This window comes from Thermobia domestica, chromosome 11, assembly GCF_964235325.1.
Source record: "Thermobia domestica chromosome 11, izTheDome1.hap1.1, whole genome shotgun sequence".
NCBI lineage: Eukaryota > Metazoa > Arthropoda > Insecta > Zygentoma > Lepismatidae > Thermobia > Thermobia domestica.
In genome coordinates, this window is record NC_137464.1 from 58092973 (window position 1) to 58111461 (window position 18489).

The 18489-nt window shown below is 36.6% G+C and overlaps 1 protein-coding gene across 1 annotated transcript in view; it reads left to right on the forward strand.

Annotated features, from left to right (window-relative positions):
• The window catches only part of LOC145664087 (ecdysteroid-regulated 16 kDa protein-like), a 72049-nt gene that overhangs the window by 1090 nt on the left and 52470 nt on the right, over window positions 1–18489 (forward strand). The window lies entirely within an intron of this gene.

An 18489-nucleotide genomic window follows, 5' to 3' on the forward strand; every position in this document is an offset into this window, starting at 1 on the left:
GAATGTTTGGCGAAAGCAAAATAAAACATGAATCTAAAAAGGTGCGGCTCACAATAGAGCCTTGTCGCACAAGTCTAATTGTGATTTACTGAAACAAGATCAAATTACAAACATACAGACACTTAAATAATAATAATAATAAAATCCTTTGCATTGAACAATAATGGGAAGCACCTTAATAAATTTAGTAAACAATATAACGACTTACTAAGAGTAGTCGTCAACCTGGTTCGGCTAAGTAAGATATACAAATCTCGAGTGGTAATAATCTTTAATAATTATAGACTATTTATTCTCACCTTTTCTATCAGAATGATAACGTCGATAAACAGTGTTAAAAATGGTTTATTAGTTGATATACTTTATAATATATTTTCCTTAACACTGTCAAGCACACAAACTTGCTGACTCGGTATCCATAAACATGTATCCTCGTCGCCATAAGTGCCTTTACATCGCAGTGACGGGTATGTGACCGCGCAGTACTCCAAGGAAGGGATGGTTGTATAAGAATTTGTGATTAATTTTGAAGAGTTTTTATTTTGACTAGGGAATTAACATAGGTGAAGGGAGTAAAGACACAGATTTGAAGCATCAGTTCACTGTTATTGAAGCATCAGTGCACGAAAAGATTCGTATTCTCAGTTTTTCTATTTATTGTTTTATATGTTAAGTTAAACACCACAATATGTATCACTGATATCGCAGATCGTATTATTTTTTAAAATCGTGTTTGTAACCTATTGTCAAAACATTCATCTCCAGACATGATGTAGAGAGAAGAGAAAGAGATACGACTTCTGTAATATATGTATATGTGATTCACTAAGTAACTGTAGAAATTAATTAAAGGACACATAACAGAGCGAAAAGGAGCTCTAGAAGTCTGAACTTTTTAGAAACGTCCTAGATAGGTGAAAATATAGTTAAAAATTGCCAAAGGTATCATATAAATTAATTCTCTTTTCTTATATTCTAGTATACTTTTTCTTTCACATCCAAACATCTCTATTCAGAATTATGAGATAAAGGTGAAGAGAGAAACATTTCCATTTCAAGAATTATATAAGGAAAAAAATCTTTTGACTTAGACTAGATTCGAACTCGCAACCTTTGAATCCATGGCTCAGCGCTCTACCGATTGAGCTAACAACTTCTGTTGGAAATGCCTGATTTCTACAACTACCGGTTGCTGAATGGTGTGTATTAACCAAGTTTGCCGAGATAATTGCTTCATATAGGTATTGCAATAATAATAATAATAATAATAATAATAATAATAATAATAATAATAATAATAATAATAATAATAATAATAATAATAAAGCAGAAGAAGAACAGAATTTAAAAGTCGCATATGTTAAAAGTTTGACGTGCAGAGTAAGTCCTAATATGAGATTTTATTATTTATATATAATAAATGTAAGCGTGGTTTATTCGTGCGTGCTACTCAAACTGCGCAACTCACTACCTAGTCCCATAAGAGTAGGTACAGTATCCTTGCGTTCTCCAACCGTGAAGAATGTTTGGGTTTGAACCTATGCGTTCCTAAGAGGAAGGAAGAGATTGAAAGAAAGAAAAGTGGTTTAGAAATTATGCAAACGTAGAATATCTCACGAGGTGAGGTGATATAGAGTTCAGCGTGTCTTTCAGCTACTACTCTATACAAGACGTGCATCTACGACTTAACGTGGAACCCGAACCACACGACTCCTGACGGGAATCGAAATCCGTATCACCTCTAGTTCTATTATGGAAGACATAGGAACATGTAAAAATAATCGAAAATGAACGATATTAATGTTAAATCCATAGCTTTTGAGTACATGAATTATGTATGATTCCCTCTATATTGTTCACATCAAAGTTTAGCATTATCGGCATTGAGGTGTAATGGGAGGGGTGAAAATTAAAAATTCCTAATTGAAAGATATGAGTATCTATTCAATAGCTTTCGGGGTCGCTGAAATGAATAATTACACACCCGATACTATTAAAGCCCAAAGCTTTACTCTTTCGTTAGCAGCCCCCGCCAAGTGAACTTTGTGGTGGACAAACACCGTGCTCGTGGGTTTTCTCGGGGTACTCCCGTTTCCTCCCACTTTCTTCATTCCACCATTTCACTCATCTCTCATTATCACCGTCTCCTTTAGCCTAACCGGCATAACCGTGGGACGTAAAACTTACAGATTTCATTTCTTTCGTTAGCAGGAAGTTTATTCATTTACTTAACTCAGGACACCTTAAAGTTAAGAATATGAAACTCGATGCATATATTTCTAATTCAAAATTATTAGATACGTATTGTAGCTTAGACTTCTAAGGAGGGGAAGGAATAATTTATGCAATGATTTCCTTCACATTCGAATAAAATATTGCCCCATTATATTGCGAAAACTCATTTCGAGTAGTGTCATTGCTAATAGTTTTCCGTATTTGTTTATATCCCTACTCATTTATAACAGTATCTCACTTTTCCTGTGACGAGAGCATCACCTAAGCGAGCATTTAGTAAAGTAAATGCCATTAAAATCTATATTCATAGCACAGTGGTGCAAATAAAGTTGAGCTCTTTGGCAATCTTTAGCATGGGAAGCGAATAAAGCCACCACATTGGAAAAGTAGCTAATGAATTCCTTTCCGAAAAAGATCACCCGCCAGGCCCGTATCCACGGGGGGCAAGGGGGCCCGGGCCCCCCTAAACTTTGGTTGGCCCCCATAAAATTTCAAGGTAGGATTGCAAATAAACTATAATATGGTGATGAAGTATAATATGATTGGGTCGGGCCCCCCTAACTTCTACCGCCCTCCCTAAATTTTTGGGCTGGCTACGGGCCTGTCACCCGCACATTTATTTTACAGATTGTGGTTTATAGCTATACTTAAGTTCGTTGAACTTGCTCCAGTGGGGCGAAACACTGAAGCCATTCGTAACAAAGGGGGGAAGGGACATGTTAAAGTAGTCAAATATGAACAACATTAGTATCGAAATCATAGTTTTCGTGGTCGCAGATTAATAGTGACGCTGTCGATGTTGCTTAAGTACAAATTAAGCCTTGGTTGGCATGGAGGTGACAGGCGATAAATAAATAAATAAATAAATAAATAAATAAAATCGAAAACAAACTATATTTATGTCGAATATATATTTTTCGGTATCTCTGACATAAATAATAATATTCCAGATGTGGTATATGACCAAGGTCGGCCCCATTCGCATGCGGTTTCAGAGGAGAGAACCGGTGAAGATTTCAGAACAGTTCCTTTTACTTAAGTTTCAGTACACTGAGAGTGAAGAGTGGTAATACACAAATACCGTTGTCACATCCGGACCTATCAGAGGTAATTATGATTTCTGGGGAACTGTCGTTGCTCCAGGGAGGCATTATCCCCTGATTAGTCCCTAAAATTCTTATTGCTTTACAGGGGCGTAGGCAGGAATTTATTTCAGTGATCGAAAGCATTTTTAGGGGTAAATTGTCCAGATGGTAATGTATACGTATAGTAAATTCGTTTAAAATCCCTTCAGGAGCCCATGTTGCATCGTACGTTCAACTGAACTTTCTGAGTCAAAACTTTGTCTCTCTCTCTCTCTCTCTCGCTATATATATATATAACCGTAACAGGGTCGGTTGTAGACATTTCGTAAGTATAAGCCAACAATATTTAGGCGCCCCGCCTATATGATAATAAAAAAATAGAATGCTGTAATGGACAAAAATTCTTCAGATAATTGTTACAATTACAAATTTCTTCAATATATAATAATTCAGTCTTCCTGTGAGTATTAAAGAAAATGGCGAAATTAAACCTAATTAACTGTGGATGAATCATGACCAAAGTCTAAGTGTTAATAATTTATATCTTTTTTTTATTAAATAAGCACAGGAAACAACTAAAATATATACCTAAAATGTATTTTGACAAATACAGTTGAAACATAAAAGTCGAAATAGAATAAAACTAATGAGCTTCAAGTCTAACATTATCACAGGTTTGATTTTGACAAACAGATATGCTCTTACACTTCATTAAAAGCATATTTAAATATTGTTTTCTAGTGATACAAATATGGTAATTAGCTTAATTTCTCGTTTTCTTTGTTACTGTAAAGTTCATGTTATAAAGACACTTTTCTGGCTTTCAGTTTGGCAAAATCTCTTATTATTGCATCAATATCAATTTCATTCAGAATGTAATTTTCAATGGCCATCAAAGCTAGTCCATTTAATCGTTCTTGAGATATACTTGATTTCAAATAATTCTTTATTAATTTTAGTTAAACTAGTTCAATACACGACAAATGACAAAAGTGTGTGTCTTAATTGATATGTAATCTGTCCCCGATCAGTGGCAGAACTTTAAAATTAGGTTTCTCTGCAAAAAAATTCTTTTCAGGGCTCTTTAGGCCTATAGAACAATTCAATTCTTTCATGTTTCTTTCCAACATAGACGTTCGAAATCAGGCAGTAACACAATGTAAATACAAGCAATGATGCACCCAAGATTTTTCCTTGGGGACCGAAGATTTTTTCGGAATAGCTTATAAAATGCAAATAATTTTGTGTATTTGCCCAATGAAATTGTGCTAATTGGGGGATCCAGACTCTCAGACTATCTGTTCAGTGTTTCGTCCACACATATTTTTAGGGAGCCACTGCCCCCCCGGGAGGAGATCAAAATAATACGTCTATAATATAATAATAAATAGAAGAGTATCAGCAGTGGCCCTCTGAATACTAAGTGTGCCCCCTCCCCCCGGAAGAATTTTTCTGAATGGAACACTGCACCTAGCGCACGAGACAAGATTTGCGGCTGTCTCGTCTCGAAAATGTGCTGTGAAAGTGATGGCTCGACTCGAAAAATGTATATTTCTCTATTGGAAGAGCCGTGTCTCGACTCGAATTTTGTCTGGAAAATCCTGTCTCGACTCGTTTCGTGCGCATCCCTAGCACCTATGTCGGTACATCCCTGAACACAAGTAACTAATAGTCAAAACTCTACTTTGCATTAGAATTATTACTAACTTAAAATATCGCTCCATCTAAATTTAATAACAGAGAATGGATTAATAATTATTGATATCTGTCATAATAAAACGAGCATCTGTATACGCTGCTGGATTGAAAGTGAGAGTACTGAAAAAAAAAATACTTGTCATCCAAATGACCTTTCGTCGCTTTCGATTATATCCTTTCAAGTTATATGTCGCGTGAAAACTAATTGTATTCAAACAAATTTTGAAATACATGAAATTTAATTCAGACCCGTAACCGAAATGACCGTATCGTTCCATTTTAATTCAACAATTAAATTACTGCAATCAGGTTAAAATAAATTTGTCAGCTTCAAAAGAATGTCGACCTGCAAATGCTTCGTCAACAGTGACTGATATTGACAACTCCCCACCTCAATATTTGTCTAATTTTGTCCAGCACTCGAAAGAAACTTTTTTAGAGCCTTCGGTTGCCTCTTATCTTCTTTCACGTTTTGTAGCTTTCTTTTCCGATAAAATGCTCACTTGGTTTTATATCGTTGGTCATTATTATTACATGAAAAACAAAGTACTATTAAAAAGTGAAAGCACACATCATTATAAATTAAAAATATAAACAAAAACGAAACGACTTAAGACAGAAATGAAAATGTTGACGAATGACAAATGGACTAATAGATATTAACAAAGTGAGCATTAAGCAGTGGACAGCGATGATTTAAAAAAAATCCATTTGTACCGCCCGTCTTTTCTTAGTATTCGCTCCACTCCCTGGACGAATGGACAAGAAAGCCTACTTGCTTGCATGGGGGGCCCGAAGAATGTTTTAGGGTGGTCATCTCCCTCGTTACTATATTACGTTTGGTATTTTTATTTGTATTAAGAAAATCTTAAGAAATTATACATATACATTATACTTGTCGTAAGCCAGGTGGGGCCTGGCCCCTTCGTCCCCTTTTCGGCGCCCATGCTTGCTTCAACTTTAATAATGTGCATTTCATTTACGGTGATCTTTCTCAACCCTTAACTGTTGAGAAAGGAATGAAGAGTCTTTTATATTTGTATTTTGTGCATATGGTGGGATTGTGGAAAGAATACCACTGTCTTTAGCTCTACGGTCATAGTGCTTAATACAACATCTATTGGAAAGCTAAATTTAGCTTCATTTTATCTCATAGTCGTAAAATATCCCTTTTCTCTCTTTAAAACATCTATCCTGTGCCATGGAAATTTTCCTCAAACTAGCATCTCTTGTGAGTGTGGCATTGGCATCAATTGATGATGCGTCCATTTCATTTCTAAAGGGGTGTTTTACAGCCAACCACGCGAAGATTCGACTTTATTGTCCTTTTGGTGTATTTTATCTGTATCTCAGTCTGTACATATTTGTTTGAAGCTATATGAGGAACCTTTTTCATCATAACATTTTTTAAATAAATATTTACATTTAAAGCAAAATTCATTTTTCTAATTTGGCGCCCTGTTCACCTGGCGCTTCCTGCGAACGCGTAGTTCGCAGGATTCAAGATCCGGCCCTGCAGTAACAATGGAATTCTGTATTACCGCCCGACTATCGTTGTTGTGAAAACATTCATCATGATATGACGTAAGAAAATGAGTTACATTAAGGTCTAAGATCTAATATAAAAGTTCAAACATCGTAAGTAAAACAAAAACATGTAATAGCAAAAAGTTTTGAAAATAATTTCAGTTTAAACAAGCTGCGACTACATTTAATTCAAAATTGAACTTCTGGAGAGCAACAAAAGCTATATGAGCATAGCTAAAAGGAAAAATCAATAAGCAGAGTCGGGATTTGAACCTAAGTCATACAAGTAGGGGTCCCTGATGCTAACCATTCATCTACTATATTTTGTTTACTAAAAATATTTTCCATGCAGCAAAATGCCATTTCACACTGAAACATTAACAACATAAGAACAAAGCTTTCAAGAAAATTTGCCAAAGCTTATGTATTAAAAATATCCCGGTATTCGCCCAGTGGTACTGCAAAATCACTAGTCAGGATGCCTCGTATCGAAATTTGAACCTGGAGACTCCCAATTATAAAGCGTCAACGCTAATCAGTAACCTACGTTCGCTCAGTAAATGTCATGAAATTACTTTTCTGTAATTATTTTTGGAAAATGTTTATTATTTTCATGAAGCAAAGAGTGCATCTTCTACTTGGGTTGAGAACTATATCTACTATACTTCTAAGAGTCAACTAATAGTTGATGTTCATTATTTCTGTCGAATTTCCACGTCTACTAAGTTATTTCAATTTTTTATAAGTTTTCCCTTCCGGTTATGACAATGATTAGAAATGAAGGCTACTCTTCTTATACAATTCTTGATCATTGTAACATTTTTAGTCTAAATTCTGAATTATTGAAAATATTTAAATTAGTTAGAATGAAGAGGATAATACTAAAAAACATGATTAGAAAAAAAAGAAGCATTGTTGTTTAACGAAGAATCAAGCTTTTTCAAAACATAAAAAATTGTGTATGGTATGGGATGTTCATGGAAAAAGTAAAAATAGCCATCGAGGACACACTAACCAACCACTGTACGTAGATAAGTCAAGGTTCGTTAACTTGAAAATGAAATGAAATTAAATCTTTGAGTTTTACGTCCCGCGGTTATGCCGGTTAGGCTAAATGAGACGGTGATGATGAGTAATGAATGAAATGGTGGAATGAAGAAAGTGGGAAGAAACGGGAGAACCCCGAGAAAACCCACGCACACGGTGTTTGTCCACCACAAAGTTCACTTTGCGGGGGCTGGGATCGAACCCGCGACCCCAAGCACCAGAGGTGAACGCTCTACCACTGATTCGTTAACTTGGTAGACGTATATGAAGAAATCACTAACAGAAAATAGCTGATAGCTTTACGCCTAACCATCTCAGCGACCTCGAAACTATGAACTCAACATCGGTTGTCGTTTTCGATCATTTTATATGTTACTTTCTTCCAAGGTGCAAGATGTCTTGTCCCTTATCCCAATGCATGAAAAGCACATGATATTTTCGCAAACAGCCAGAGGCAGGGAGTAACACAGAACGCACACAACTCGCTATATAGCTTTAGGGCAAATACCTAAAGGCACAAGCAATAGGCCACTTGACCAAGAGCAATGTTGCCAAAGTAAGCCCACGCTCAGCCTGTTCGACACAAAATCACTGACCCTTCGAACAAGATAACATTGTCGTGCTCTCAGAGTCAGGTTTTAATTGCATTTGTGTTGAAGTACGTTTTCTTTGGTTTTTAAACATTTGATGAATTTCTTACACATTGTTGTGTATGAATTTTCTATGTGGAATATTATTGTATATTTTGTACTGTAAACATTGTGTAAATAGAACTCATCTGTATTTCTTACATTGACTTTGCAAACTTTAGCAATGACCTCATGCGCTGTGTACGGCTTTAAAATGAACACACGAAATAGAAAAGTTGATGAAGAGAACGTCAAATTCCGTTCATTTCAAAAGCAGGGAGATTTACAGCAATTGTAAAGCAATAGGGGTGTAATTTTGTCATCTGTGGTTGGACCCAAAAAGCCGTAGGTCCACGCTGCTTATGCCCTTAGCAGAGCTGAGCTGATTTTGAGTTTAACTTCCCGTTCAGCAGCGAGGCTATATGAGACGTAGACCTACTGATTAACGTGGAATCCGAATCACATGAGCTCCCACCGGGAATCGAACCTGGGTCTCCCACGCCAAACGCGCGTACGCTAAGCTTGTGCCCTTAGTTTTATGAATTTTACCAAATGAATGAATATCTACATATTTTAACACAGTATTTGAGTTCTTTGCTATACTACTTTTGTAATAATACTTCTGTCATTAATTTGCTTATTATGTATCTTTCTATATAAAATAACAAGTTCTGGCTGGCTGATTGATCAACGCCTAGGCCAAACTGCTTAAGCTAGAAACTTGAAGTTTAGAAAGGGCATATGATTTGTAATGTAAGGTCCCACTAAAAGAAGAATATTTGGAAATTTGAAGGGAAAAGGGAGAAAGAGGAGTGGCAATTATTATCTTAAAATGCCCATACCTTGGAATCTTTGAGTGTTAACGACATGAAATTTGGTATATGGACTTCTCATTTAAAATAATTAGATATGTATGTAAGCGTTTTTATGATATTTGCCCTAGAAAGGAAGAAAATAGGGTAAAGTTACAATTGTTATAATTGGATGGTCATAACTCGAAAATCGTTAAGGTTATTGACATGAAAATTGGTTGGGTTGAGTTGATTTTGAGTTTAACGTCCCATTCAGCAGCGAAGCTATATGAAACGTGAACCTACTGATTAACGTGGAATTCGAAATACATGAGCTCCCGCCGGGAATGAAAATTGGTGTTTAGGTTTTGCATGTAAAACAATTAAAGACATGTTTCTGCGTTTTTTTTTATTTTTCCTTAGAAAAAAAGGTTTAAATTGTAATTGGTAAAATAGAATGGCCATATTCCGAAATCCCTTCAGAGTAGAAGCATCTTGATTAAAGATGTATTTCAGCGTTTTTTGATATTACGGTTAGAAGAAAAATAGCAGGAAGACAAAGTTGGGGGTTGAAATTGTTACAATAAGATAGTCATATCTCGAAACCACTTAAGATCAGAGATCTTAGGGATATGAGAGGTGAGAGGCCGGAGAAAGAGCAAATGCAAGCGTCTGGGGGCGGACTCCCCGCCTAGCCGAAAGCTAGTTATGCAATTAAAAAATTTGCATGAGTTAAACTTTACACGGCGGTTTCTGGGTGTTGGTTTTTGAAGCTCCAAGTTAATCACATAACTTCAATTTACATGTATTTAGTTTCTAAAATTCAGTAGTTGTTTATAAGTGGGTATTTTGGACTCAAATTTTACATTTAAATTCATATGTTTTTTTGTTATTTATATCTGGTATCAACTTTATTTTCTTTATCAGAAAGATAGAAGATAATATTAGAATATTTTCATGGCTGAGGCTTTTGTTATACAATAATTTCAATCTTAAGCACTCTCCTTTAATATGTCACATTAGGGAGGGCTAAAATATAAAACGAACAGTAGCCGATTGTCCACAAGGTTTATTTTATTCCTTGTGATGTATACAAATAACCAACGAAATTTCTGTGCAATTAAGTCACATTTACAGGTCGCTTCATTTTTGCCTTGTTTTAGTTATTGTAGGATTAAAAGTGGATCTGAAAAGGCATGGGGACGCATTCGGTCACGCTGTCCCGCGTGCCTATTTTTGCCCAATGTAATATTTTAGGAAGTAGGAGATGCCACGTATATTTTTTGAAGTGAGGCTAACGGCGTCCTCCCATTCCCCCTCAGTTTTACCCCTGATTTGTTGCCAAAACTTTTAGAAAAATGTCACTATTTGTATCCTCAATTTAAAAAACGCTTTCTTCAGTAGAATGGAAACATTTTTAAGATGGTTTTCGACCAATCGAAGAATAAACTGTTTCTGTTCCTAGTCTTTTGTCAAGGCTTCATTATACTTTTGGATGAGACTGATACCTCTTTCAGCTACATTATTCACCACAGCCATTTATTTTGATAATTCACAAAATTCTTGAAAAAAAAAAAAGCATTATCTCGCCAGCGTTGTAGTGTTTGTTTGAGGAAAGATTGAGACTTCTCTTTGCCTTTTTTCATTAGGACATCAAATATTGAGTGTTCTCGCTGTTACTAGATCCTCCAAATTAAGTTATTCGGGTTTCTTTGTCAACTTAAGTCGTAGTGGAATGTTTGGTAATGCTGGCCGCTGCAGGCTTTGGACCATCTTTTCCTTTGTTTCTTCTGATACTCTTTCATCCAAAAAAAAAAATGCTAATCCTGATAAAAGTGTAGACAAAAACTAGAGATGTCTTGAAAATGCTGCACATGCACTACTAGAAATGCAGTCCTCTGGGTAAGTTTACAGAAGTGACATAAAATTAGTCATTGAGAGAGGTTTGGTCGACAAGGGGAGCTTCATTCCACTTTTTTACATAAACAAGGCTGACAAACAGCGCTAAACATGTGATAATTTTACTTTCGCGCAGTCATCCCAAATTGAGACTTAAAAAAAATTCAATGCTTAAATGCCTTTCCCCATCCATCTAGCGTGATGTTTTGGGTTTCGAGCTCGAAATGACTGATTGTCGTTGCATCCACCAAGAAATATGAGAAATAAACGCAAAAGTTCCTTATAATCATCTCTAGGCTTCTTTGCTTAAGGAGCACTTGGTAAATATTTTAACATCTGATATGTTTGTGCATCAATGGATTTCGTGCATAGCATCTGTGCATCACTGGACTCTCAAATAGGTCGTCAGTTGTCTTTGTAAATCATCCTGATTTATTGATGACCACTGTTTATGAAATCGTTTGAACGATGAAGTTGATAGACTTTCTGCCGGACTAAACAAACATTTGAATATACTAGAGAGGGGCCGTGATGTGTCAGTGGTAGGCGTTCACGGGGTCCCGGGTTCAAATTCTGCTCCCGCCAAGTGAACTTTGTAGTGGACAAACACCGTGTGCGTTGATTTCCTCGGGGTTCTCCCGTTTCCTCCTACTTTCTTCATTCCAACATTTCATTCATTTCTCAACATCACCGTCTCCTTTAGCCTAGCCGGCATAAGCGTGGGACGTAAAACTCAAAAATTTCATTTCATTTTTAATACACTAGAGAGGACTACCCCCATAACATGATGACACCATCTAATGATCATGATGAAAGCTACGAACTTATCCGACTATCCGGCTATTAGCACAGCAACTGTGTTAAATTACATTCTAGTCTTGACGCCTATAATATAGTATACATGAATATAATGGAGCGTATACCCATTATCAACCTAATATTTTTATAGTGCAGCATATATTTACCTTAAATTTACGAATGAACGAGTATATACGGAGAATGGTATACGCTATATTTTAGAAAACGGTCCAGCGTATACCTCAGAAAACTTCTAGCGTTAGTTCATTGGTAATACTACATAAACAAAAAGATTTAAAATGGAGCGACCTGTAAATATTAAGCAATAGAGCTGAAATTAAGCAGGTAAGTAGCTTATGACTAGAGGAAAAAAATAAGCCTTGTGGACTATTATTTTGAACAAGTTGAATATTTCATTTGATTTTGGACCACCCTAATGTTACATGTTTCATTAAAAAAATAATAATCATATTCTTTCTAAAATTATTTATGTAGATCAAGCAAGGAACAGAAAGAAGTAAAATTCGTCCTTTTCCGTTTGTATTTCAGCTGTTATTTGTTTCGATTATTGTGATAGTTTCCATTAAGCAGCCCGCGTGATCTCCTCTTATATATTCATAACCTACTAAAATCAGCCAAACAGAATGAATCACATATATTAGGCTGTTGCATCTGCATACCCAACCTCTTTATTAATGTATTCATTCTAATTTCGATTAACGGGGCTGAAACGGATGATTTCGGCGCACGTTCCACGGTGTGTATCGCAAATGTCCTACTGTTTAAGGGAAAGTTTTGAACAGTACCGCAAATATCCCATAAAAACTGGTGTTCTGGTTTTACCACAAATGTCCTGATACCTAGAAAACTAATGAGTTCAAGCAATGACCATCCGGATTCTCTAGGATTTAAGTACAGACTAAGAGGATATATAATGGAAAAGCATTCTATGTAAAAATATTGAAGAACCATTTACACAGCAGGACACAGTAACATCTGCATTAATTGAAGATATATATATACTTGAAAAACTCGGCACTGCATGATGAATTATTTACAACAGTACCAGTGTTGTCAACGGCTTGAGCGGATCGGATCACGGCTCAGTAACTACCGAGCCGAGCCGAAAAGTGAGCCAAGCCAACAACTCACCCAATGGAGCCGGCTCGAGCCCTCGACTCAGTTGGGCCGAACTGATGGCTCACCCGAACCGAGCCGACTCGAGCCGATTTCTCACCTGAGTCGAGCCGAACCAAGCCGGTTGGGCGCAACATCGTCCTGGTTAACAACAAAGAAAAAATACAAGTTCGCTTAGAAATATTTTTTTCAGTTATTGATAAATAAATGGAAGTAATAAAACAAAACAAGTCTCTAGCTAAACACAAAAGATGCCTTTAAAAAACTACATAGATGCTGTTACACGACCTTAACAATAATAGTTTTAGACGTACTCGAACTTTTACATATTTGTACTAATATTTCATTAGTTTAATGAATGATATTTACAGCAGAGATCAAACTAATGCCCACTGATTTAAGAGATTGATTAACGAATCAGTTACTACAAACTCAAATATCAAACATTTTGTTTGTCTTCACGTAATCCAACTTCGAAAAGTAGGCTTTTGTTTTAACATTTCGTAGCAAGTAGTTAGCAACTTTAATCACTGGTTTATTTCATTGTAAAACAACTAATTATCTTAATAAACTGCATGAAGTATTAACTATATAATTACAAAGGTTATGACAAAATAACCAGATGAATTTGAAGAAATACGTATATTCTACATCAATTTTTTACTTGTTACGTGAGCCCACTATGGTTGAACGTATAACACACCTATGTTTGACGCAGAAGTCCTCAGGTTTGATTCCCAGTGGGGGCGAAAGGAACACACAGTCTTGGTGCTGGTTTCCATAATAATAATAATAATAATAATAATAATAATAATAATAATAATAATAATAATAATAATAATAATAATAATAATAATAGGTTATTTGTTATGTTTACTACAAGCACGAAAAAGCGCTCCGAAACAAGCGTCTTTAACAACTACACGTTACTGCTGATTTGCAACGCAGGTGTATCACTCTTTTAGAGTTTTGATAAAATGCGTTGATCTCCGCATGTAAGTTTGTTTCCAATGGACCAACAACCAGTTTCTACTGTGTTTCATTCTTAGTAATTTTTGGGCCGATAAACTCTGTCACATTATAATTACATACGAAATGCAATACGAAACCCATCATTCTTTCCTCAGTTGGGTATTTCAAAAGATTATTTATTTATTTATTTATTTATTTATTTATGACTTCTTTTACGTGGTGAAGTTAAGGCTCTGCAGCCTTCTCCGAGCACTTAACGAGAACGAGCACTGCGAGCACTATTACGATTATAACTTATTCTTGTTTAAAAAGAACTTACATTCTCCTAACCCTCCGTCTATCCCCATAGCTTAAACAGACAACATAATTTAAAAAATGATGAATTTAAGACATAAAACCTCTGTATTCTTCGTTTATTTATAAAGGTATTTAATTTGGAAGACTGCAAGACTTTCGCAAGTGGGTCTCATTCTTGTCCGAATCTTGCGGACTTGGACTTGTTTTTGCACACTTGATTTTGGTCTCGGTCTTGCATATAAATACTCGGTCTTGGTCTTCGAATCAGACAGTTTTCACCCAAGTTAGCACTCTATCAATTCCATTGGTAATTTGAGCTCGGAGGTTGAGGTCGACGGAGAATGATTTATTGTTGGAGTTTGGAGGTTGAGTGGTACTTGCAGTTCGGAGATTGAAATCGAACCGAATGAAAGTCAAGGAGCAATCGGAGTTTGAATGTTGAGATCGTAGTTTCCTGTAACTAGTATTGTAAACGGCTCGAGTGGCTCGGCTCAAGGCTGTCACCACCGAGTCGAGCCAACAGTTCACCCAACCGAGCCGGCTCGAGCCCTCGACTCAGTTGGGCCGAACAGAGCCAAGCCGATGGCTCAACTAAGTCAAGCCGAACCGAGCCGATAGCTCACCTGAGCCGAGACGATCCAAGCCAATGGCTCATTGTAACCGAGCCGGCTGACATCACTAAACAGTACAGCTGTAGACGCATATTTTAGCAGAAGATAAAAATGAAATTGAAGATCAAATGTATTAATTTAATACGCACGATCTTGAAGAACAAAATCTTGAATTTATAGCTGAGAAGCTAGCTTTCTAATTTAAAATCAAATATCCACAGCTCTATGTCAAAGAACCTCTTCAGAGACTACAGTGCAACTGGACAAAATTTATCTCAAAAGGAGAACTAACATTTTCATCAAAGGAACTTCTAGACACAATCAAAATAGCTAACGAATATTTTCTTGAAGAATGTAATGGAGAATTTATTCGCAAAGGAAAGAACATCTTTAGAAAATTAACAGGCATCTTAAAAAAAATGAATTTGTTAGCAAGTGTGAACCGGAGGTTTTAATATTTTATCCCATTTAGAACATACATAAAAATAAATTAACTAAACAAGCAACTGAAAAGTTCTTCCTCCAAAAGAACATATTACAAGCAAATGAAGAAAGTGGTGAAGTTAGAAAATTAAAAGTTCAGGGAAGAAATTCTGATTGACAAACGCAACTGGATTAGGCCAACTGGGGATACAATTTAAGGAAAAAATGAAAAATGAAAATGAAATCTTTGAGTTTTACGTCCGACGGTTATGCCGGTTAGGCTAAAGGGGACGGTAATGATGAGTAATGAATGAAAGGAAGAAAGTGGGAGGAAAGGGGAGAACCCCGAGGAAACCTACGCACACGGTGTTTGTCCACCACAAAGTTTACTTGAAGGTGGCGGGATCGAACGCGGGACCCCAAGCACTAGAGGTGAACGCTCTACCACTGACCCACCGCGGCCCTTAAGGAAAAGAAAAGAAAAGCGCACCACAGACAATACCTCTAGAGTTGTGGGGAAACTTGTCCAAATAGACTTTTTTTTATTTACATTTAAAAAGAAATAAAATATATTTCCATGACGGAATAAAATTCCACTAATATAATAGACATCTAAATTAGAAATAGCAAAGACAGCTGAAAGTAAAGAGAAAACAGTAATTTCACATCAGGTTCCAAAGATAATACACAGTAGCAAGCAAGTAAGCAGACAGACAACAGCCTTACTCCTCCTGTGGTCCTGTCCCGAGCGCGTGTCAAAGGTGACGTCATTGCACGAGTTGGACGGAAACGCATTCAGTGATGAACTTACCAAGGCAGTAACTACTGTATTTATGCCGCGGAGTTCGACACTCTATAAAGTGCCTTTTATTATACAGGATTATGCGCGATCAATATTATAACTGTTACATTTTTCATTCTCTGTTGCAAGAAAATAATTGACATAAGGATAGGACCTGTATTTAAACGCAAAATTACATAAACGGTCTGGTAGTTTTAGATACAACGATCCGTCAACAGGAGGTGGGGTAAGTTCTCAAACATTTAAATATACGACGTCTTATGTAGGTGCACTACGCAACCAGTTACTAGAGAACAAGCCCCGAAGTAGGACTGGTATCAAAATGAGACAATACGAGAATACTTACAGTATTAGTCTCATTTCAATCGATAAATAGCGGGCTCAGTCTCGTCTCAATAGTTCCGAAATAAATTGTGTGAAATTATTCCACACTAAATTCGGCAGCAGATAAATAAAATATACCTCCAATAGTTCTCCCTATTACTTCAGAATATATCCTGGATGCACCATTTTCTACTAGATAAAGTATGAATTAGCAATTCATATACAACATTCAAAAATGCATATGTCTATTTCCATTAAATATGCTCATTGTTTCTTAAATTATTTATTTACTAATTGAAATACCCGGCGTTGCACGGAAAGAATAGGTTTATATATCAAAGATATATTTGAGATTAGTCTTCCCAGTAGAATACGTATTTGAATCGGAATGAAATAGTACGAATCCATTTCCAGCAGAAGTTGAGTTGATTTTTAGTTTAACGTCCCGTTCAGCAGCGAGGCTATATGAGACGTGTACCTACTGATTAACGTGGAATCCGAACCACATGAGCTCCCGCCGGGAATCGAACCCGGGTCTCCCACGAAAAAGGCGCGTACGCTAACCGCTTAGTCACGAAGGAGCTCATATTTCCAGCAGGAGCAACTGAATAAACTTGCCGCTAACAAAGAATAAAGCCTTGGGCTTTTATGGTATCGGGAGTGTCATTATTCACTTCAGCGACCCCGAAAACTATTGAATAGACAATCATATCTTTCTATTAGGAATTTTTAGGACCTCGAAAGCTATGGGAATTAATATCGTTCATTTTCGATTATTTTGGCATGTTCCTGTGTCTCCCATGATAGAACTAGAGATGATACGGGTTTTGATTCCCGTCAGGAGTCGTGTGGTTCGGGTTCCACGTTAAGTCGTAGATGCACGTCTTGTATAGAGTAGTAGCTGAAAGACACGCTGAACTCTATATCACCTCACCTGGAGCAACGACAGTTCCCCAGAAATCATAATTTTCCCTGATAGGTCTGGATGTGACAACGGTATTTGTGTATTATTACTCTTCACTCTCAGTGTACTGAAACTTAAGTAAAAGGAACTGTTCTGAAATCTTCACCGGTTCTCTCCTCTGAAACCGCATGCGAATGGGGCCGACCTTGGTCATATACCACATCTGGAATATTATTATTTATGTCAGAGATACCGAAAAATATATATTCGACACAAATATAGGATGTTTTCGATTTTATTTATTTATTTATTTATTGCCTGTCACCTCCATGCCAACCAATGCTTAACTTGTACTTAAGCAACATCGACAGCGTCACTATTAATCTGCGACCACGAAAACTATGATTTCGATACTAATGTTGTTCATATTTGACTAATTTAACATGTCCCTTCCCCCCTTTGTTACGAATGGCTTCAGTGTTTCGCCCCACTGGAGCAAGTTCAACGAACTTAAGTATAGCTATAAACCACAATCTGTAAAATAAATGTGCGGGTGACAGGCCCGTAGCCAGCCCAAAAATTTAGGGGGGGCGGTAGAAGTTAGGGGGGCCCGACCCAATCATATTATACTTCATCACCATATTATAGTTTATTTGCAATCCTACCTTGAAATTTTATGGGGGCCAACCAAAGTTTAGGGGGGCCCGGGCCCCCTTGCCCCCCGTGGATACGGGCCTGGCGGGTGATCTTTTTCGGAAAGGAATTCATTAGCTACTTTTCCAATGTGGTCGCTTTATTCGCTTCCCATGCTAAAGATTGCCAAAGAGCTCAACTTTATTTGCACCACTGTGCTATGAATATAGATTTTAATGGCATTTACTTTACTGAATGCTCGCTTAGGTGATGCTCTCGTCACAGGAAAAGTGAGATACTGTTATAAATGAGTAGGGATATAAACAAATACGGAAAACTATTAGCAATGACACTACTCGAAATGAGTTTTCGCAATATAATGGGGCAACATTTTATTCGAATGTGAAGGAAATCATTGCATAAATTGTCCCTTCCCCTCCTTAGAAGTCTAAGCTACAATACGTATCTAATAATTTTGAATTAGAAATATATGCATCGAGTTTCATATCCTTAACTTTAAGGTGTCCTGAGTTAAGTAAATGAATAAACTTCCTTGCTAACGAAAGAGTAAAGCTTTGGGCTTTAATAGTATCGGGTGTGTAATTATTCATTTCAGCGACCCCGAAAGCTATTGAATAGATACTCATATCTTTCAATTAGGAATTTTTAATTTTCAC